Source organism: Argentina anserina, chromosome 5, assembly GCF_933775445.1.
Source record: "Argentina anserina chromosome 5, drPotAnse1.1, whole genome shotgun sequence".
Lineage (NCBI taxonomy): Eukaryota > Viridiplantae > Streptophyta > Magnoliopsida > Rosales > Rosaceae > Argentina > Argentina anserina.
The window spans coordinates 24,023,660-24,048,175 of record NC_065876.1 but is presented as its reverse complement, the minus strand read 5'-3'; the positions used below and the strand labels follow the sequence as shown (position 1 = coordinate 24,048,175).

The window sequence follows — 24,516 nt, the reverse complement described above, 5'->3', positions numbered from 1 at the left end:
AGAAGTGTCATTTTTGTGCATGTAAGATTGACTACTTTCAAGAGAGGCTATGCCGAAATTTTGGTATACTTACTGAGATAGTGGTCACCGCACGACTTACCCTAAATATTAGGTTGTTATTTTGGATGGGTCATGTTAGGGTGGGTATAAATTCTCGTAATCTCAAACCCGTTCCGAAATTTACTCGGATGAGATGGGATAGAACTAGGAAAATGTCAATCCCATTCTGATCTTGTCCCATTTGATTACGGTGGGATGAGTTGCGGGACTAATAGTTCAAGTTCGGTCCCACTTTTAATAAAAACTTTAAAATCATTATATATTAGTGCCAAAATGAAAATAATTCATGTTCTTAATAACTTTGTAGTTAAACCATCTATATAATGATGGTAGTTGGTAGTACTTTAGAATATTATGTGCATTTTTTTATTAAAATTTCATTGTTGAATGTTAAATTTGTTGATGAAAAATAAAGATATAGGTTTTTATTCAAATTCCTATGATGGTGGAATTGAGCTTGTCCCGTCCCGATCCCGGTGGGATAAAATTTAAAAAAATGCAAGGCCCGTCCTGAGTTTAAATAGTAGAACATGCCATAGGATTATCACAATCTCATCCCATGCCCACCCCTAAACAACACTATAAAACGAAACCTCTATCTACTCCTTTTCCAACAGATCCAATTAGAACATTGGAATATAGAGTGGGACAAAGAAACCATATAATCTCAGTTGCATGATTGATGAACGAAATCCACTAATCGATCCGCTACAAAGTTAGTCTCAAGGTAAAGTTAGAGAAGCAAATGGAGTACGTAGCATATAGATTAGCCATTGCTAGTAGAAGTAATATAGATGATTATTGGATGGGTAAATTACTTTTTTCACCTTCAATTAAAGGTTAAAATTAATTCATGTTTATTTTTTCGCAAACGATACAAAGTGATGAATTGGTACGTGATAGAAATTAGTCTTGAACCCATAAAATTCTATTTGTATTTTTATTTTGATAAATAATATGTAAATGCCATTTTTACCCTCTATATTTAACAAAGAAGTCAACATAAAGTACCAAATTGTCCTATTAAACCTAACTTCAAGTACCAAACCATTCTCTTTGAAACATTAGGTACTAAATTGTCTGATTTGTCATATTTCAGGTAAAAAGGAATTTACCCTTATTGGAGAGATGATACACCAGATGTTATTCGAGATGTCCTCTTGGAGGATGATTGTACGACATTGCGAGATTTAGGCAATATGTCCCTCTCGGTGTCCTAACCCGATATTATTAATAATATGGTTGAGAATGATCCTCTTACCTAACGGGTCTTCCCGTTTTCAGAAAAAAAAAAAAAGTTAGTGTCGCGGTAAATATATGCAAAGATAACATAATCAAACTAAGAGCGGAGTCTTCGTATTAGACCACATTGACTTATTTTGTGCAAAATATATACCACTCGTCAAATTGACTTTCGTCAGTCTTCATCTCACTTGTTTACCCTAACAGAAACCCAGTGTTGTCTCGAAGGCCATGGCGGACGAGCCGACAAGGGTCTGTCATAGCTTGCCGTCGGAGATCATACCTGAAATTCTCTCGCGGTTGCTAGTCAAGTCTTTATGTCACTTCAGGTGTGTATCCAAGTCTTGGCTCTCTCTAATCGTAGACCCCCAATTCGTGAAGATGCATTTTAACAAAGCCACTGAAGATGAGCATCTGTTTCACCAGAGAAGAAAACTCGTATTTATTGTTTACCAACACGATGCATTCTACTCTTTCGACCTTGATGAGTTTCTCATTCATTATAAGGATCATCCCTTTCTGAATGGTGTTGATAATAATAATAATAATAATAATAATAGCAATGTTGGTGTTATTGGTGATGATTACTATTACGAGTGTTAAATCTGGGGGACCTAACTTCTCGTGGCTTTGTATTCTAATGTGTCAGCCCAGTGAGACCTGCACACAACATGTGTCAAGTCAAAGGACTAGCGGTGCGCCAACCTTCAACCCTCTGAAACTTAAGTTAGAATTCATAACAGATTTTATGTTCGAGAGTTAAAGACTTAGAAATATGTTACCATTTTTAGGTGATCTATGTGGACCTTTTATATGCACATTGAGAGAAGTGTTGGGCTCTTCCTTCAATGTGGGAATGTGGACTAACACAAGATCCATTTATTGTTCAGGCGACCGACCTTGGGTGGTGTCAATGACGAGGTTCAGATCAGAGATGTTGCTACATTGCTAGTTGTCATAACACCCGGCGTTACCAGGTTGCCGGTCACTGGTTCGGCGACCGAAATCAGAAGAGATTTGGCCGGAAATTACCCCGTTCAGGGGAAGATATTAACAAGTCCCCTAGTCTCCAGTCGAGGATATTTCTTGGGTGGGGAGTTTCATATTTTTATTTTCGGCGCAAATTTCTAAGTTCAAATCGCTCGAGACCCGGGCTGACCAGTTGTGTGGCGTCGAAGCTCGATGTCAGGCTCATGGGTTAACTAACACTCAGAGCGTCCATATTCGGAGAGTAACCTAGGACCTCAGGGGCTAACCTTGGGTGTTATCTATCATCTGGAGCATCCATGGATCCGAAGTGTGACCTAGGATGTCGGGGCTAGGGACGATGGTTAACTATCCCCCGGACATCCATTGATCGAGTGGTCAAAGACTTTTATATCAGTCATATGGGTTAACTGAATGCTCGAGCATCCTCACAGCTGGAGTGTGGCCTAGGACCTGGAGAGTGGCCTAGGGTCTCAGTGTTAGACACACGGGTTAACTAACAGTCGGAGTTAGACATGCGGGTTAGCTAGCCTCCGGAGCACCCATAGACCTGGAGTGACCTAGGATCTTAGGACTAGGCACGTGGGTTAACTAGCCGGGTCGGTGATTTAATTCAATTCGGCGTATGGTGGTCAACCCCCAAAGTTCCCAGTCAAGGGATGTATGTGACACCCTGACCCGAATTAATAGAGATTAATTGGAATCAAGATGTTCTAATGTACCACTATCATTAATCTCACACAATTTATTTTTAGAAAGATTCCTCAACGATTTAAAGTCCCACACAGAACGCTAAAAGACATGACCAAAGCTAAGAAAGGCCGCAAGGGTCGATTCCATCGAAAAACAACGATGAACAAGAACCCAGAAAAGCAATAATTGAATTAGTTTAAAATTTGATTAATTTACAAAACTAAAACCACCAGAATGGTAAGGACGACAAGAGGACTGATTTTCATACCCAAAGCTATCGAATTGGCGATTGGAAATGCATGTGTCACTTTAAAGTTTGTCACTGTAATTCTTTCTTCACGGTCACCCATCGGAGAAGCCAAATCTTAGAGGGTATTGGCAACGCCGAGGTGGTCCAGAAAGAGACGTTGCGCGACCGGAGGTGGCCTGACGGCGGCGCGAGGTCGTCAGATTCCTAGGTCGGCGAAGCTGCAGTCGAGTCGGTTTACTGAGAGAGTGAAGCGTGTTTCTCCCCCGACATGAGATATGGACTCTTTTCCTTAATTTGGATATATATCCCTCTACCACCGTCCTCCTGGGATTTTCTTCTTTATCCTCGATATATTGCTATAGACATATTTCCTAAATGACAACAACTAGTTATTAAATTGTAATAGGTGAACCCAATATAATGTCACCCATTACACTACATTCACATTTCTAATACAAACCAATCTCAATTTTATTTCGTATCTAAGTTGTCCTCTTCATGACCTTTAATTCCACAAATATTATGTACATTTATCTACGTTTTACCGTATGCGAACTATTACTTGATACCACTATAAAAACTAGCAAATTTGATTGTTACTAATATCCACCACGTATGAATATATTTCCAATCCATTATATTTTATTCAAAACATAAACAATAGCCATTACTTTACCCTTGAAATATTCAAGATATTACAATGTCCCAAGTAAAACATACCAAGCTTCCTGGAGCAAGTGGTCAGCCCGCCCTGGGGGCCTAGCATTTAATGCGAGGGACATGAGTGGGAACCATACTGGGAACGAGGCGTAGGCAGGCATGATGACGCTAGGGGAAGTGAGGCGAGTGGGGTCAGTTATGGTTGTATGAGGTTATATGCACGCGTGGGGCGTATCGGTTTGGGAACCAAGGTGTTCTGTGGGTAGTAGGGCATGTGTCGGTCATCCGATGGGTGCTGACTTTTGGGTTCGACGGCCTAGATGAATTGAAACGCGTATAAATAGAGGGAGAGAAGACTGGGTTTCTTTTCGTTGTTGTTTGAGAGTGGAAATATAAAACGAAAATTGAAAGCAGAAGAGAAAGAGGATAGAGAGAGAGAGATTTCCGGCGGTTTTATTCAGAATACTGCAAAGAAATCGGCGTTTGCAACCATCGAAGTCAACTACAACTCCGAAACCAACCATCAGAGGTATGCTCTCGAACTAAATTTTGGTTGTTTTGTGTTTGGGGTAGATATTTAGAGCTCTGGGATAATGTGTATTGATCTGGGGGTTATAGCAAATGGGGAAGTCGACCAGAGTGATTTGGAGTGGGGACGATGTTTCATCGAGCGTTCCCGCTTCAAACATGCTGGAGCAGACTGTGAGTTGGGGAGAAGGCCACACCAGGAGTATGTCATTTGAGAGTGATGTGAGGTCGTCGAGTAACCTGTTCGGTCTTTTGTTTCAGGTAACTAAGAAATGGCAGAAAGGAGACACACTGAGGCGGGTTCCAGTGGGGCACGAGAGGAAGTGTTTTGGTTGGGGGACCAATGTGTAAACCACCCCGGGAGAAGCGCCATGAAGTAGGGGATAGCGGCGATGCGGGCGCTGTTAAAGATTCTGGAGGAGGTCGTTCTGAGACCCCTGCCAGAGGGGGAACTGGCACACGATTCGCCCACGGGCACGTGTTGTGTGTCGAAGCATGCCCTAGTATGCATATTATCTTTCCCATTACCTCAGTGTGTGCAGTACACACTGTCGTGCCTCAATATTGCCCAGAGATAGGTGACCCCAACATGTGGAAGCAGTTGCTGGGGACCATGGTCATCTTCCGGGCTCTGAGGAAACATAAGCCGTGTTGTAGGGAGTTTCAGAAAATCTAAGGGCTCAAGTACTCCGACAAGGCGGGGAGAGAGGGCTGCATGAGGTTAGCCACTCGCGGTCAGAAGTACTCCCCGTTAGTGAATAACCTGCCGAGTGGCACCCCTGGCCATTGGCGAAAACAGGTGTTCATCATGGACGAGGCGTGGCAGAATTTGGATACGCATTTTATTATGCCCAGGTCATTTTAGCCGATAAGTAAGTGTATCCCCCTATCCGTGGTATTGTGCATTGTAAAGTAACACGTATTTTAACACTTGGTTGTTTTTGCAATTTCGATAAAGACCAATCTCACCCCGCGGATGGAGAAGGGGCTGACTAGGTGCATTATAACGTTTCCACCGACGGACCGGTCGACCTTCTGGTTGTGCCGGCCGAGGGTTTACAAGTTCTACTGTATCGAGAAATAGCCTGATAATTCAACACTCCGCAGTCTGGCGTGATTGCTCGGTTTTTGTGATTTGTGCTGATAAGTTATTGTTTTTGCAAAGGTGTCAGTGGAGGCCGCGATGCCCCGAAGGAAGAACCCCGGTCCCTATGACCTTCTAACAGACGATAAGGTCCATGTGGCCCTGGAGAAGCAAATTCGATGTGGACGTGAAAACCTTACAAACATTTCCCGCAGCGCCACATTTGTTTGACGACAAGGTGTTCTACCAGATACTACTGTTGGTGGAGGAGTACTTGGAATTTTCGGAGGAGGTGGTGACGTAATGGGGATTGGCGATTACCAGAGAACCATTTATGGGTCCGGAAGGTGTGGTGGAGCCGGCTCAGGTCCGAGGGTTGTGTAGGGACCTGTGTCGGGTCACTAGGCGAGAAGGGAAGTGGTGGAGTTGGAGTTTGAGTCGGAGGGGGAGAGAGAGATCTTTGGGGAGTCATCCATATAAGAGGTTGTGCCGGAGGAAGCATTGTCTTAGCACAGTTGGAGGGGGATGAGCGGGCGGCTGATGCAACGTGGGAGGAATTGGGAAGGAACATGGATGGTGTGGAGGAATATGAGGCGGTTATTGATGCCCCGGAGGCCTCGTCAAAAGAGGTGACGTGGCGAGGGGTTGGACCAAGGGGTAGGAGAGCCAAAAATCAATGTCCTCCAGTGGGGAGATCCGGTCCAATGTCATGGCGAGTCTGGCCGGGGCCGGGGAGCTAGCACCCCACATGCACCGCATGGTAAACACATGGGGAATATGTGCCAGGGGCCCACCCTTCGGCATAGCGAGGACCCAGCGGAGAACATCCCGAAGGTTGAGAAAAATTTGGTCCAGGTACGTCCCTGTTCCCTCCCTGGTTCTTGTCCCCAGTTTTTTTTTTTGTTCTAAAGGTTGTCATTTTCGACTGGCTGGTTGTGGTCCTTAGGTGGTGGAGTCGCATGCCCGGGGCAAGGTGGAGGAGAAAGAGAGGACCATCAAGGAGTATGTGGCGGCGAACCAATGACTCCTGATAAGGGTGAAAGAGCATGAAGATCAGCAAGCGGTGTACTCGATGTAGTTAGCCAAGGCGAACTTTGCGGTGGAGGAACTAAGGGTGGATCTCCAGAAAAGTAAGGAGTCTGTCACTGCTAGCGATACTAGGGTGGCAGACCTGGTCGGGGAGCTGGCGAAAGTGGAGGAAGAGTTAGCGACCATGAAGGTGGAGAGTGACATAAGGCAAAAGTCGGTCGCCACGATGGAGGCCCGGTTGAGAGCTTAGGAGCAGAAAAGGACGCAATGGGAAGAGGTGAAGAAGGTCTTTGAGGGGAAGCATGCGGCGGCTTTGAACAAGGAGATCAATGGGCTGAGAAGGCAACTGCAAGCTGTCGCGACTGCCTAGCTAAACATAAGGCCAAAGGTGGAGCAAGAGCGTGTGAGGAAGTTGTGGGATACCTGGGAGGATGAGTTCTTGAAGCGGGTCAAGGAGGAGAGGTCAAGGTGGGATCTGTCGATTTTGACAAGGCACAGATCTACCTCGAGGAGATTAATGCCCATGCGGCCAAGATGGAAGAGTTGCAGAAAGGTGTTGAAGGAGAGAGACCGGAGAGCAACAATCTTCCGGCGCCGAGCCTCTGGCTCGTGGAGGTGCGAAGAGACAAAGAAAATGAGAAAGCGTCCAACTCTGGAGCCAAATCTGGGCAGTGCCAAGCTCCCGGTCCCAAGTCCCTGGGCCAATGCTTCAGTTCCCTTTCCCTCCGGGGGTTTGGGGCATGGGGTCATGCAAAGAGTGGTCACTTCCTTCTCCGGGGTCCAGATTCGGGCGAGTCTTCATCCGAAGGGCGGCCGGCCTATGATGGGGCAAGGTCGAGACCGCGCGAGGGGTTAAGCGGCCGAGGTGGAGACTTGTTTGCTTTCCCCCTTTTTGTATTTTACTTTTTTTTTTTTTGCACAAGTGTAACTACCGCCGGCTCGGCCGGATCATTTGAATGAAATAGTTGTTTTTGCCATATGACTTGTTCTTTTATGATTGACCTGATGCAATATGTGTAAGTAGAACTTGAATAGGCGGCAAAATCTGTAAGACAAATAGCCTAATAATGATATGGAGATCAATGAAAATTGAGAATAAAATGGAGATACTAAAGGCAAATACTGTCTGAAAATAACTTTTTTGTTTGACCACATCCATATGACAAATAGTACAATAGTAAATCATTGGAGAAAAATAAACTTGGCAAAACAAACTTGGAAACGGGAGATAATATACCGGGCCACTGTTGCTTCCGGGCGACTTGTTGACCTGTCGCAAACTACTTGGGGAAATAATAGAGATGCTGGGCGTTCCATGGGTGTGATCACTTTCGGCCAAATGTGTCCCGGAGGTAGAACTTAGCTAGGGCAACAGCTTCAATAATTTCCATGGGACCTTTCCACTTGGGGTTTAAACCTAGAGGTCGGGGTATAACTTCCTTCATGACCCAATCACCGATCGACAGTGGTCAGGTGTACCCTCTTGTTGTAGTGTTTGGCGATGCGTTGTTTATTATTAACGTCCAAGGGTTAGAATTTTCTCGACAGTTGGAGTGGTTCGGAGTGCCCACAATACCTCCGAGAACTTCAGGGCCCAAAGTCTTGTAGCCTCATCGAGTTGCTTCTTCAGGTTTTGCTTGATGAGTTTGTTTATAGCCTTGACCTGACCATTGGTCTGAGGGTGCGTTGGCGAAGCGTAAGAAACGGTGGTGTCGTTCTTGTGAGCAAACTTTCGGAATTTATTGTTATCAAACTGGGTGTCATTATCTATCTCAAATGCCTTGAGGATCCCGAAACAACAATAAATACACCGCCATAAGAAACTTGTCACCTGGTCTGTGGTGATCTTGGACATTGGCTCGGCTTCTATCTACTTACTGTGGTAATTGACCGCCACAATGACTTATTTGAATTGTCTCAGGGCGGTTGGTAGTTCTCTAATCAGATCAAGTCCCCACTGTGCAAATAAGACGGGAGACACAATGACAGAAAGCGGGACCGAAAGGTAGTGGGAGTAGTTAGCGTATTGGTGGCATTATACGCACGCCTCGACTATAGCCTTTGAGTCTGCTTCCATGGTGGGCCAGTATTAACCGGTCCGGAAGGCCATCTAAGAAGACGATGGGAGTTGTTCAATGAAGAAAATCTTCAAATAAGTCCTGGAGATACATGGTCGGTCCAAGGTTTCTACATGAACCCCTGGCGTTGTCGTTCTGGGCTCGGTGGTGGCTAGCCATGCTAGGGCATCCGCCCTATATTCTTGGCTCTGGGTTTCCGCTTCATTTCAAAAGAGTCAAATTTTTGCAGTAACGACCCGGCCAGATTCTGAAACGAGATGAGCCGGGGTGGTGGGATTGGTAGTTGCCATCAACTTGGTTGACCAACAGCTGAGAGTCTCTGATAACTCGAGTTCTAGTGGCCTCTAACTCTCAACATAGTTGTATCTCGGTGATCAAGGCTTATTGGAGGGCGTAAGGGTACTCATTCCCTTCCGGATCAATGATAATTATTCATGCTCCACTGAAGTTCTTGTTGGCAGAACTATCCATATAGAAATCTCACGCTAGTACCGATTCAATGGCCTCAGTGGTATTTTCATCTATGGTTCCCTATGGTGGAATTAACTTTGCATAAAATCAGTGAAGGCTTGACCCTTCAGCGTTGTCCTAGACTTGAAGTGGATGTCAAATGATAGGAGCACTTTGTGCTGCGTTTTAATATGTTTTTACCTCCATTTATACTTTGCTTAGCCCTTATTGTTGTAATATTGAGTCATTGAGTCACAATAGGTCTAGAGTCCTACTTTGAGTATGAATCCTTATAGGACTAGGAAATCTAGTTGGATTAGAAGTCGTCATCTTTCTACGTTTTGGTCGCATTGGCGATATCTTGAGAGTCATGTTTGCATTAGGAATCCTTGTTAGACTAGGAAACGTACCATTTTGGAAAGTCCTACTTGAACTCAAACTCTTATAACAAAACTTTCCTAAATGAACTTTCATGTTCTAGTAACTACTTATTCTAGTAAGTTTTCTTTTTGCAAATTAGAAACTTTCCTAATCTAGTTGAGCTCATCTATTACATGTGTCTTTTTAAGACAACAAATGTCTAGATTAAGATATAATTTTCGAAAGAATTATCTCTTACTTATGTTTTCTTTTCTTATTTTCAGATTTAAGAGATAATTGGATGGGAAAAAGAATCCATGCCGTGCAAGAGGAGAATAGATTAGATAATGCACGAATTAGAGAAGAAAAAGGAGTCCATCCCATGCCGTGTAACCCTAGAAGAAATAGGAGATAAGAGCTTGTTTTACAAGGAAGACAAGGAGAGCCATTCGATCAAATTAAAGAGAAAAGATCACAGCCGTGTAATCTCCTTGATCCAGCCCATAAAAAACCCTAGCAACCTCTCCTCTCCTCCTTCCTCTATATAAGGCACGGTCTCCCTTCATAAAAATCATCACCATTCTCTCATAAACACAGCTGAATTGCTGCCCAAAAATACCCAGAAAATTCGAGCCAAAAACTTCATCCATTCTCCACTTTGCCGTGCCATCCTCTTGCCTCTTCCACCACCGAATTCATCTTCCTCCATCCTTCAAGGTTTCTAATGTGTAATTCATCCATGGCTTATAAATTTTCTTTTGGTTTTCTGCAAATTTCGAATTTATTGTATGAATCATTGGATGTTATTTTCGGTTTTATATATGAAGAACATAAATTTAGACTTATTTGGTTTTATGTTTTGATTGTATAAACTCATGAAAGATGTATGAATCCGTGTATAATAGCTATGGGCAGTAGGGTTTCGAAATTAATTTAGGTTTTATTTCAATTAATTCCTTGAACTTGTGCATCTAAATCAATGCTTGAGGAAGCCAAGGTCATGGTTCTCCTAAGGTTGCGATTTCATTCACCAAAGTGTTATTTGATTGAATATGCACTTCGTGTTTCAATTATTGATACTTGTTTAGGGTTGTGATAGTTCTAAGAATTTGCATGCTTAATCAAGATGAGTGACGCCATGCTTGCTTACATGTCTCCAATTCGACTTAATGTGCTTATGTGCTACTTTGTTGTTTAACTAGAACGCTTCGTTATGTTGAACTCTTTTTAGCATATGTTTAGGATTGAACGCTTCGTTGATTCTAAATAAATAAGAAGTCTTAACGATTAGATGAACCGCTTCGGACTCTAATTAGAATTGGAATTGAAATTGAAATGGACTTAGAGATAATCGAAATACTTGTTGCCTATATGTTGTTCTATACGTGTCATACATGTTTCTTGAGTAGAATTCGTGTTTTGGTTATGTGATGAATGGTTGATCAATTGTATATAAGTAATTTAGGATTTATTTACGTTGTAGTTTTAGAATCCAAATCAAATCCCCCAATAACATGATAAGTGTTAAGGCCCTTTTGATTCCCCGGACTGAACGATCCCTGCTTATTCTATACTAACGATGATGTTTTTCAGGATATTTTATAGACGTTCTAACAAAACGCTCTATCATCAAATTCCCCAAGCTCAATAGCTCACCTTACTAGTCGCCCCGAGGTCTCTGGCTAGCACCGCCCAGTGGCGGTTTGCCATCGAGATAAGAAGTCTCGGAGACTTTCATCTCTCCCCTGTTGTATTTTGAACAGGGAGTTAGTATCATGGTGCACATTGGCTTGCAGGATAAAGCGGTTGAAAAACTTCTCTGTAAGCTGAGTGAAACTGTCTACTGAACCCAGGGGCAGACTGAGAAACTAGCTCAGGGCCTCATCCGTTAGTATTTCTTAGAAGGCATGGCACGACTGGGCGTCTGTGTAGTGTGTACTTGCCAATGTCGACTAGAAGTTTTCTAAGTGCGTGTATGGGTCAGAATGCCCGTTATACTTGGTGACCTTGAGCGGCTTGTCCCCCGACGGGCGTTGCTTCGCGTGTACCTACGGGGTAAACGGGCCAGCACGGCCTCCATACCCCCCATGCAGCGGACGAGGCACATTTCCGGTATCAATTTCATCTACTTTGGTGGTTAAACGTTCCAATGTCTCATTCATCTGGAGCAAGAGTCGAGTTTGGAGTTCCTGTACTGGCTGAGGCTCCGCCGGGGCCTCCTGGCCGTTCTCATTCATCCCGGGATCCTCCAGGTCCATGTACATCACATACTGGGGGGCGGCCTATCAAAATGCAAAGAGCATCAATTACGTGACTTGCTGTTCTGCGTTGTTGCCCCAACGGTAGCGGCGCCTCAGAAGTTTTCGTCACAGGCGAAATCCATGGCATCGGGTTGAGATACCGTTGACGTGCTATTTCCAAAGCTTTGTCCATCCCGATCCAGCTTTCGAGAGCCTCCCGGAGGAGTTGCTCTTCCTTCTCTTTTTCGGCTTGAACCCTTGCAGCATCCTAGAGCGCCATCTCTAACGTCGTTTAGGGGTCAGTGAATGGGATCCAGGACAGCCCTCCAGTCGTTGGTTCTGAATCGGGAAACAACCATAGCGAGAGCGAGAGCAGGATGTCCACCTCCTGGGGAGGGAATCGGCGAGGGGATGGATTTTTATTAAGGATGGTCATTTGTTGTTCAACCTAGAAGGACCGTGCTGACAAGGACCCTCTTTCTAGCGCCAAATGTTACGAATGCTAAATCCGAATGACCTAACTTCTCATGGCCTTGTATTCTGATGTGTTAGCTCAGTAGGACCTGCACACAACCCGTGTCAAGTCAAAGGGCCAACGGTGCGCCGGTCTTTGACCCTTTGAAGCTTAAGTTATAATCTGGAACGATGTTTAAGTTCTAAATTAAATGACATATGAATACGTTACTGTTAATATATGTCTTGAATCATCCAATCTGTTCTGGCGGCTAATCTGTATATCGGGTTATACTAGGTTATGGTTTCCTATTAGGACTAGTATATCGGGTTTAGGGTTGTATATAAACAACCTATTGTGTGTTGTGTACAGTGTTCAAAATATCGGATATATCGGCCGATATATCGCCGATATTTAGAATCCGATACGATAAGGGCATATCGGTCCAAATTTATCGGTCAACGCATAAAATATAGTCAACGGCGATATATCGGTTGACCCGATATTGACCCCGATATATCGGTAGGTTATTTGTTGTGAAAACGACGTCGTTTGATGCAATTTCAGTTTTGCATAATCAAAAGTTCAAAACCCGTCGTCGCCATCTCGCATTCTCCCCTTGGACCTTCGACCTTCGACGTCGTCGATTCGATCTGGAAGACTGGATCTCTGGATCTCTGCTTCAGCCTTCAAGAAGAGCTCTCCCCGTCGATGTCGCCGTCGTCATAGCCATCGCCATCGACATCGCCTCACCTCACCTGGGGTATCCGATTCCGAGAAGAGAGCCATCGCCATCGCCATTGCCTCACCTCACGGTCCTCACCTCACCAGGGGGTATCCGATTCTGAGAAGAGAGCCGTCGCCATCTCCATCACCATCGCCATCTCCATCGCCATCGCCATCACCGTCTCCATCGCCATCGCCATCGCTGTCTCCATCGCCATCGCCATCGCCATCGTCAACGCCGTCTCCATCGCCATCGCGGTTTCGCAATAGGCCAACAAGTAATTTTTCTTCATTTTCTTGTTAATTTATGCGGTTGGAACCCCTTACATGCTTGTGTATTCTGTTTTTGTGTGAATTTTATCTTTGATTCTTGGATTAGTTGGATATAAGGAACTCGGATGTGTAGGCTGTGTAGCCAAATGTATGATTATTGAGACTAGTTAACGTGAACCAGTGTAATTTCAGTACTTGTAGCAAGAATGTCCAGTTTGAAGAGAAAGACTGCATGTATGTACCTCTCTGTTTCTACTGCAAGCAAGAGTCTATGTATGTAAATTAGTGCTCGTGTGATTCCAGTTCACAGTTTTCATTTGTGCTTAAAGTATGAGTTACAAAAGGTTTTATTAGTTTGAAGTAAATTGCTAGAGTGTCATTGTACCTAGAGTCAGTAGAGTGTAATTAGTTTTGCTTACACTGTGTAACTATGTTACCTGTCTCCTGGTTGATTCCAAATTTCTTCTTCCTTGTTGATTTCTGCTCTATAGTATTTGCTTTTTCCAGAGCCTATATTGCTGGTGGTATTGGTGTGGCCGTGTGGGAATGCTTTACAATTACTTTAGCATAGGTATGTACAGTTATTGTAGGATGGCTGAGATCCATCCATGGTTTTAACTTGCTGTATGTGGAGTTGTGGACATATGGTTGGATATTGATAGTATGTTGCAGCCTGCGTGCACATGGATACTGAACCCTTTTGCTGTGTTGTGTACATCTTGGTGCTTTTTCCTTTTCTGGCAACAAATATATTGACATGTACAAGCTTATATAGCATCTTTCTGCCCTGTACCAGCTTGCAGTGACCACAGTATCCGATAATGCTTTCCCTAATCTGTTTTTTTTGTGTGTGTCTATCTTGTGGTACTTGCAGCAGCAGCACTTTCCTACCTGTGTTTCTACTGCTCCTAATTGCTGTATACTTATTTCCTTTGTTGGTTTAGGTTTTTAGTTTTTCCAAGTAGTGATTGCTTAAATTGTCTAGTTTTTTTAGTTAAGTTTGCTGATGTTGCTGTAGTGTGGTTTGCTGTCTAGACTCTAGAGTATCAGGGGAGTACTGCAAGGCAGATTATGGTTCTGTTTCTTGTTGGTTTAGGTTAGATTCTGGCCTGTTTCTTGTTGGTTTAGATTCTGGTCCTGAACTTCCTTGTTGGTTTAGGTTAGATTATGGTCCTGTTTCTTGTTGGTTTAGGTTTTTGGGTTCAAATATAGTGCAGTTTCAGTTTCATTTCAGTTCTGAATTTCTGGAAAAAGACCATAGTTTTGTTGCAGTTTCAGTTTCATTTCAGTTCTGAATTTCTGGGTTGTCTTTGTGGTATTTGAGCTTCTAATGTTGGTCCATCATTGTTTGGTTTTGAAGGTTTAAACTTGTGAACTTGTTATGGCTGAAAGTGTTGGTACTAGTTCTTCAAGAGCTTCTAATGCAACCGGTTCTATTCCAATGACCACTACGTCTACCCCTTCACAAGTAAATTCCGAATCATTATGGAGACCGGCTTCGAATGATGTTGGTTGGGAGTATGGGTATTGTGAGGATATTACTAAGAGGAATGTGGTTACTTGCACATTGTGTCACACGAGAGTTAGTACTTGTGGAATAACTCGATTGAAAGAGCACGTAGCCGGTATAAAGGGTAATGTTGCCCCATGTAAGAAAGCAAATGATGAAGCCAAAGCCAAGTGTAAAAAGGCTCTCTTGGAAGGGAAAGAAAAGAAAATTGCTTTGAGTGTCCATGATATAAAAGTGAGGGAAGAAGTGCACTTGACATCCCAAGATGAGGAAGAGGAAGATGATATCGGTAATGGTGGTGGTGATGAGGAGGAGGAGGAGGAGGAGGTTAAAATTACCGGAGCAAAAAAAAGAAAAAATATTAGAGGGCCTATGGATAGATTTGCATCTTCTATTCATCCTCCAACCGATGTAGGCAAGAAAAGAAAACAACAAGTTATCAATGACGCATTTGGTAAAGAAAGAACACAAAGTGTGCATGAATATTTGGCACGATGGGTGTATGAAAATGGTATTCCTTTCCATGCTCTTGACAATGATAGTTTTAGAAGATTTTGTGAAGCGGTTGGACAATATGGTCCGGGCTACAAACCTCCAAGCCAATATGAATTAAGAGAACCATTGTTGAACAAGGAAGTTGAGAGAACAAAGAATGCACTTAAGAATCAAGAAAATGAGTGGGCAAAGACCGGCTGCTCAATCATGACGGATGCTTGGAGTGATGGAAAAAGAAGAAGCATCATGAATTTATGTGTGAATTGTAAAGAGGGCACAACTTTCCTATCTTCCAAGGAAGCTTCCAATGACTCACATACCGGTGAATACATTTTTACTTATATTGAGAATTGTATTCAAGAAGTTGGACCACAGAATGTGATACAAGTGGTGACGGACAATGCTTCCAACAACATGGCGGCGGCAAAGAAGTTGCAAGAAACAAGGCCTCACATTTTTTGGACTTCATGTGCCACTCATACCATCAATCTCATGCTTCAAGGAATAGGTAGCATACCTAAGTTCCAAGTAATAATTGAGAAAGCCAAAGCATTCACCGTCTTCATTTATTCACATCACAAGACATTGGCCATGATGAGGAATTGTACAAAGAAAAAAGACTTAGTGCGGCCGGGAGTTACTAGGTTTGCTACTTCTTTCCTTACTTTACAAAGTTTGAATAACAAAAAGCATTTGTTGAGATTATTGTTTGCAAGTAAAGAATGGGAAGAAAGCAAGTATTCAAAGACTTCAAAAGGAAAAGCGGTATTTGCTACCATAATGAGCATGTCATTTTGGAATGGGGTTTCACTTTGCTTGCAAGTATTTGAACCTTTAGTTAAGGTGCTTCGCCTTGTTGATGGAGATAAAAGACCTTCAATGGGTTTCCTATATGGAGAGCTACAAGAAGCAAGGAAGGAGATCAAAGAAGTATACAACAATCAAGAGGTAAATTATGCTCAAATCTTAGAGATTATGGATTTAAAAGCTCGTGATCGACTTGATGGTCCATTGCACTTGGCGGCTTACTTCTTCAACCCTTATTACTTCTTCAAAGATGAAGGCATATGATTGAATGGGGATGTCATGCAAGGTTGTATTTGTTGTACTGAGCACTTCTTTCCCGATGATGACCAATCTCAAGAAACCCTCATGAACGTTGAGTTGCCTAAGTATAGAAACAAAGAAGGTGTGTTTGGGAGAAATTTGGCTAAATCGGGATGTGCCAAGAAAGACTTTGATCCGGGTATGTTTTTTGTTTAAACTCTATGTTATATACTTATATTGTTTAAATTCCAACTTGAATTATATTTTTTGTTTTTCCATTAGAAATGTTTTATTTCCATTAAAGCTATATATATAGATGTCCTAAGCTATTTTCATTTTATTATAGTTGCATGGTGGTACACTTATGGAAATGGTGTGCCACATTTACAAAAAATGGCAATAAGGATTCTTTCCTTGACTACAAGCTCATCCGGGTGTGAGAGAAATTGGAGCACATTTCAAGGGATACACACAAAGAAAAGAAATAGACTAGATGCCACAAGGATGAGCAAGTTGGTCTATGTTCAATTCAATTCCAAAATTATTAACAAAAACCAAAGGAAGAATATAGGAAAAGAGGTTTTACTTGCTAGAGAAGCTAGAGAAGCACAAGAATGGCTTGTTGAAAATAATGGTAATGAAGATATGGAAATGCAACAAGAAGCATCCGAAGTGGATAGTGAACTTCGAGAAGTACGGGAGCTTTATGAAGATGATTTTGCATCGGAAGATGAGGATGAAGGTAATGGAGATGATGAGTTTCAGTTCGAGTCTGATGATGAGAAAATTTATGATCCATGTCCATCTCAATCAATCATTTAGACATCTATGTTTATTCTAGTATTATTTTGTCTATCTATGTATTTCATTGTCAAAACATCTAAATATTTTTATTTGCCCAACTTTGTTTAGTACAATCCCGAAATATATTGATATTAACTAAAAATTAGCAAATCCGATATATCCGATATATCCCGATATATCCCCGATATATCTCCGATATATCCTTTTGTCCCTCAACCGATACAACCCCGATAACCGATATTTAGACCCTTGGTTGTGTATATGTCGTTCTGTATTTTTCCTCAACCTAATAAAACTGTTCTTCTTCTGTCCGTGGACGTAGCTAACACATCGTTAGTGAACCACGTAAATCTGTGTTCTTTCTTGCACTAGTTATAACAAACTGGTATCAGAGCCAGCTGGTCTGGTTGTGATTTCCGCCAAGAAAGATGTCTGGTTTGAATGTGAAGATTGATAAATTCACAGGGAGGAACGGCTTCAGTTTATGGCAGATCAAGATGCGAGCCTTGTTAAAACAACAAGGGATGTGGGCGCCGCTGGTTAAGAAGTCAGGGGATCAAGAAATCGCTGAGATGGCCAGTCTGGAGGAGAAGGCACACTCGACAATTCTGTTGTGCCTTGCAGATGATATAATCACCGAAGTCGCAGAGGAGGAATCTGCGGCTGGTCTGTGGTTGAAGCTTGAGAGTCTATACATGACGAAGTCTTTAACCAACAAGTTGCTTCTAAAGCGACGTCTGTTCGGTCTGCGTATGGAAGAAGGTACATCTCTAAGAGATCAGTTAAACACTGTTCTATTAGATTTGCGTAATATCGATGTTAAAATTGATGATGAGGATGCTGCTCTAATTCTGTTGGTATCTCTACCTTCGTCGTATGAGAATTTTGTGGATTCTTTTATTGGTGGGAGAGATACTCTGACTCTGGAGGATGTTAGATCATCTTTACATACTAGAGATATGCGTCATAAGGCGACCGGTACTAGTTCAGACAGTCAGGCTGCAGGGTTGGTAGCCAGTGGAAGTTTGGGACAGAAAGGTTAGAGGAAGAAGAAATATAAGAATCCAGTTTCAAAGGGTTCCAAATCCAATGACGTCTGTAACTACTGTAAAGAGAAGGGACATTGGAAAAACGAATGTCCAAAGAAGAAGAAGCAGTCTGAGAAAGCATCAGGTACTGTTGTTGTAGCAGAAGTTGACACCACTTCGGAAGAAGATCTGGCCTTGGTTGCAGATGCACACATACATCACAGGGATGTGTGGATTTTGGATACCGGGGCGTCTTATCATATATGTCCACGCAGAGAGTGGTTTTCAACCTATGAGCAGATAGATGGAGGCAATATTTCTATGGCAAACAGTTCTGCAAGTAAGGTGGTTGGAATTGGCTCAATAAAAATACGGACACATGATGGTAAATTCTGTACATTGAATGATGTTAGGCATGCTCCACACATGACGAAAAACCTGATTTCTTTGGGTCTTCTAGATAGCAAAGGTTTCAAGTACAAAGGCTCATGTGGAATTTTAAATGTCTACAAATGTACCAATGTGGTTCTAAAAGGTGTCAAGCGAGGTACTTTATATATTCTGCAAGGTTCAACGTTGTCAGGCTCGGCTGCTGTTGCATCATCAGAGGTTCACAAGGATGATATGACCAAGCTATGGCACATGAGGCTTGGTCATATGAGTGAAAGAGGGATGCAAATTCTGTCAAAGAATGATCTTCTTGGTGGCCACAAGGTCAAGGATTTTAGTTTCTGTGAACATTGTATCTTTGGGAAGCTACATCGCAGAAAATTTCCTAAAGCGATTCATAGAACTAAAGGCACGCTTGATTATATCCATTCTGATTGTTGGGGTCCCTCTCGCGTTGACTCTTTGGGAGGTCACAGATATTTTGTGTCTATGATTGATGACTACTCAAGAATGACTTGGGTGTTCATGATGAAGCATAAAAGTGACGCCTTCAAGAATTTCAAGCAGTGGAAGGCATTAGTTGAAAATCAAACAGGGAAGAAGATCAAGAGGCTGCGAACTGATAATGGTTTGGAATTCTGTTCTGCTGAATTTGATGATTTCTGCAAGACTGAAGGTATTGCAAGGCACCATACAGTCCGGAATACACCACAGCAAAATGGTGTAGCAGAACGTATGAATCAGACACTTCTGGGGAGAGCTAGGTGCATGCTCTCTAATGCTGGATTAGAAAGAAGGTTCTGGGCAGAAGCGGTGAATATTGCTTGTTATCTGATAAATCGTGGACCACACACAGGTATACATCTCAAAACACCTTATGAGATGTGGTCTGGTAAGTCTGCTGATTACTCCAATCTGAGGGTTTTTGGGTGCTCTGCTTACTATCATGTAAGTGAGGGTAAGTTAGAACAAAGAGCTAAAAAAGGAGTGTTTGTAGGCTATGGAGATGGGGTTAAAGGTTTCAGAATCTGGTCTCCATCTGAAAGGAGGGTTATATTGAGTAGGAATGTAATATTTGATGAAAATTCTATGTTTAACCCTACTATGAAGTCTGTGGTTGTATCAGAAAATTGTAGTGTTGAGAAACAGGTGGAGCAACAAGTCACTGAAGATGTGAGTGAACCACAACAAGAAGATCAACACCTACATTCAGAATCAGAACAAATGGTTGCTAATCAGCATGGTTTGGCTCATGAGCGATCTAGGAGACCAAACTTTGGGAAACCACCTACAAGGTATGGTTTTGAGGACATGGTGGCTTATGCACTACAGGTTGCTGAAGAGGTGGATCCTTATGAGCCGTCCACCTACAAGGAAGCAGTTACAAGTACAGAGTCAGCTCAATGGCTTGCTGCAATGGGAGATGAAATGGAATCACTTCAGAAAAATCAGACTTGGGAATTGACCAAACGACCTGATCAGGGGAGAAAGGTTATTACTTGCAAATGGGTTTTCAAGAAGCAAGAAGGGTTGTCATCTGCTGAGGGCATCAAGTATAAAGCTCGAGTAGTTGCAAGAGGGTTCCATCAGAAAGAGGGAGTTGACTACAATGAGATTTTCTCACCTGTGGTCAGACATACTTCTATCAGGGTGCTACTAGCCATAGTTGCACATCAGAATCTGGAGCTTGAGCAATTAGATGTGAAGACAGCGTTCTTACATGGAGAATTGGAAGAAGAGATTTACATGACTCAGCCAGATGGTTTTCAAGTCCCCGGAAAGGAAGACTATGTTTGCAAGTTGAAGAAGTCCTTGTATGGACTAAAGCAGTCCCCTAGATAGTGGTACAAGAGGTTTGATAGCTATATGATAGAGATCGGCTACATCAGGAGTCCGTATGATTGTTGTGTCTACTACAACAAGTTAACAAATGGTTCGCTCATTTATCTGGTCCTGTATGTAGATGATATGTTGATAGCTGCAAAAGACAAGTCTGATATTCAGAAGTTGAAGGGTCTCCTCAGTGCAGAGTTTGAGATGAAGGATTTGGGAGCAGCCCGAAAAATTTTGGGAATGGAGATTTACAGGGATAGAAGTCAGAAGAAGCTTTTCTTATCACAGAAAGGCTACATCCAGAAAATATTATCCATGTTTGGTATGTCTACATCCAGATCTTTGGATACTCCAAGTGCTGCAAATATTCATCTGTCTACTGCGTTTGCACCTAAATCTGCTGAGGAGAAGGAATACATGTCTCGAGTTCCTTATGCTAGTACAGTAGGAAGCTTGATGTATGCTATGGTTTGCACTAGGCCTGATCTTGCACACGTTGTTAGTGTTGTAAGCAGATTTATGGGCGATCCTGGGAATGAGCATTGGCAGGCTGTGAAGAGAATTTTTTGGTATCTCAAAGGTACGTCTGATGTTGGTCTCATTTATGGAGGTAATACAAATGATACAGACTGTTTGGTAACGGGCTATTCAGATAGCGATTATGCTGGAGATGTTGACACTAGGAGATCTATGACTGGTTATGTCTTTACTCTTGGTGGCTCTGTTGTTAGCTGGAAAGCTACTTTGCAGCCTACAGTGACTTTGTCTACTACTGAAGCAGAGTACATGGCTCTGACAGCCGCTGCAAAGGAAGGCATATGGTTGAGGGGACTGGTCAATAGTCTTGGTTTGCATCATGATCAGGCTATAGTATATTGCGACAGTTTGAGTGCAATATGTTTAGCTAAGGATCAAGTTCATCATGAGAGGACTAAGCACATTGATGTCAGGTATCATTTTCTGAGAGATGAGAACAGAATTAAGGTGAAGAAGGTGGGCACTGCTGACAATCCCGCTGATATGTTCACCAAGTTGGTTCCACACAGCAAGTTCCAACATTGTTTGGATTTGCTAAATGTTACAAGCTGTTAGTTGCCCTTTGGGGGCGACGTCTGGGGCAGAAGGAGTTATCTGTACATCTGGCATCACTATGGTGCGTCTGGTACATCTGTTATTTGTGAGAGGATTCAAGTCAAGGTGAAGATTTGTTAATATATGTCTTGAATCATCCAATCTGTTCTGGCGGCTAATCTGTATATCGGGTTATACTAGGTTATGGTTTCCTATTAGGACTAGTATATCGGGTTATACTAGGTTATGGTTTCCTATTAGGACTAGTATATCGGGTTTAGGGTTGTATATAAACAACCTATTGTGTGTTGTGTATATGTCGTTCTGTATTTTTCCTCAACCTAATAAAACTTTTCTTCTTCTGTCCGTGGACGTAGCTAACACATCGTTAGTGAACCACGTAAATCTGTGTTCTTTCTTGCACTAGTTATAACCCTTTGAAGCTTAAGTTATAATCTGGAACGATGTTTAAGTTCTAAATTAAATGACATATGAATACGTTACTATGTTTAGGTAATCTACGTAGACCTTTTATAAGCGCATTGTGAGAAGTGTTGGGCTCTTCATTCAATGTGGGAATGTGGACCAGCACAAGATGCATTTATTGTTCAAGCGAGCCATCTTGGACAATGTCAATGGTGAGGTTCAGATCGGAGATGTTGCTAACTTGCTAGCTGTCATGAGAGCCGACATTACCAAGTTGCCGGTCACCAGTCCGGCATCCAGAATCAGAGGAGATTTGGCCGGGAATTATCTCGTTCAGGGGTAGGTGTTAACAATTATGATGGCGATCTAGTTGTGACTGAACTCAAACTGCCCAGTGGTGTACAGGTCTCTAATTATAGAACTGACTATTGGTGCTTGGTATCTTTCTGCTGTGGCCTTGTGTTGTTTAGGTTTGGTCCTTCCGAGTATTATGTGGGTAATGCAGCAACAAGGAAGTATAAGAAACTGGCAGCTCCACCTGCAGAGTTGGATGGCAGACTCTTCATGTTTTATGATGGGTTTGGTTTTGATCACTCCAGTGATGACTATAAAGTGATTTATCCGAGGCTCTCAGATGATGGAATGGATTTTATTGTCTATGCATTGAAAACTGGTTCATGGCGCCGAATTGAAAGGCGATTTCCCTACAAACATGTTGGTGTGTCTCCTAATGGGATCCTTCTTATGGGAAGACTTCGTTGAGGAGCAGACTGGAAGATGACTCGAGGCTCGTGGGTGATTGTCTTCCTCTGTTTAGAAGAGGAGGTTATGGAGATTCCGCTGCCGCTTGATTCTGGTGTTGGAGGCTGGCATTCACGCCAATTGGGACTATTTTTCTGTGAAACCCTCTGCATAGCTCATTCATTTATCACTGAAATTATAGATGCAACTCATGTAACTCCTATTAATGAGTTTTGGGTTATGAAACAGTATGGGGTCGCAGAGTCGCAGAGTCTTGGACTAAAATAAAATAAAATTCTCCTCTGGCATGACATGTTCTTTACTGCCTTCCGGTTCTTGGGGGGGGGGGGGGGGGGGAGGATCAGACTCTCTTCCAGTCCAGCAGAAGTAAGGGGTTGGTAATGTACAATTCTAATGATTTATGCTGTCAAGGAATATTGATTCCTGGATATCCTACCATTATTGAGGCCGGTCTCTGCGTGGAAAGCCTTGTATCACTGGATGATCATCACGATTTTAACGAGTGATCCAGCTTGAGAGGAATCTTGGGTCAATACTGGAGGAGGTAATGAGATGAAACTTACTTGCTTCCAATTAGTTTCTTTTTGTTTCAGAATTTCTATCAATTACCTTATGCTTCCCAGTTCTATTTTGTGTTAGCCTTTGCTTTTCTACTGTTACAATCTCGCTAGAATAATTTCTTTCATAGATCCAAAGTCATAAATTTTACTAGTTAGCTTACTCATTAGTCATAACATCATATCATATTAGAAGGCTAAATGGTTGTCATCGATTAAGATTAGTCATAGCATCATATCATATTAGAAGGCTGAATGGTTGTCATCGATTGAGACAGAAGCCAAAGTATATATAGGCTTCAGGATTTCACATAACTCCATCAGCAGAGGCATATGGACAATTTATTTGAGCTTATGGAATTTGGGATGTAGGAAAAGCACCAGAAATCATGAGAAATATGTATGAATTATACTTCTTTAACCATGAAGTTTAGTATACAACCCCTTAAACCTGGCCCCAATGGTGCTATATGTATCAGTATATAATAAATCTCATTGGTCATTGTTATATCCAAAGGATTCTGGTCATTAGAAATGTAGAGACTATGCAGGCTGTGACATATGTAGAAGGTAGGCCTGTGTCTTTTTATGTGGTGATTCTTTAAAGTTGCAATATATACAGATTTATCTTTCTTGTCAGTTTGAAATTTTAGCAAACATTTATTATGTATTTCAAGTGAGCCATTCTGATAGTCCTACAATATTTTGAAGAGAAATGGAGCTTCTGAGTAGAGGATTTGTAGGTCCAAGACGTTTTGATTTAGTATAGTCTCTATGGTGGTGGTACTGTTGATTTACAGTAAAAAAAATCTAGAACCAAGATTATCCACAAATATATGTTGAAAGAATTTTTTAGACTCTTTTTCTCGTGGTGACTAGCATACTTAATTTGGCATGCAACTTGGAACTTTCTTGAGTGTCAATATAAGTTGGTAAATCTAGTGGTAGTAATTCCTTAAATTCATTTTATTGTCATTAATTTTACGTTATCAAGTTCAGTTGGGACTCGTGAGTCTTTTTAGGTGAAGGATGCATGGAACGTGTTAGTTCATTATGAGAACTGAGCAGTCTTTGTTGCTTTCCTATTTGGCATGGGATTGTGTAAACTAAACTTGACGTAATTGCTAAGTTTCTTATTGTTGTTCAGGTACACACTTGTCTTTCAGTTGCTGAATTTTGTGATGCATGATCATTCTTTATGGTTGGTTCATCTTTGGGGAATGTTTCAGTTTCTGCAGAATGGCGAACATGGAATTGAGAGATTTCAATGAATCTCATCTCATGTGATTCATGTTTCATTAATTGCTAGGCTAATTCATGTGTACTCTGATGCATTCATTCATACGTGCGTCTTAAGCACAGGATGGGCCGATGGGGTTGCTCTCTTCAATCTGATTCCCCTTGAACTATTGAAGTATGTGACTGATGTTCATTTAGATACTTATTCTAAGACCAAACATTGCCTATCACGCGCTTTTA

At 42.2% G+C, this 24,516-nt stretch overlaps 1 pseudogene; it reads left to right on the top strand.

Moving 5' to 3' along the window:
- The first annotated feature begins 1,533 nt into the window (after positions 1-1,533).
- Positions 1,534-24,308, top strand: LOC126795785 (F-box/kelch-repeat protein At3g06240-like; annotated as a pseudogene).
- The last annotated feature ends 208 nt before the right edge of the window (positions 24,309-24,516 follow it).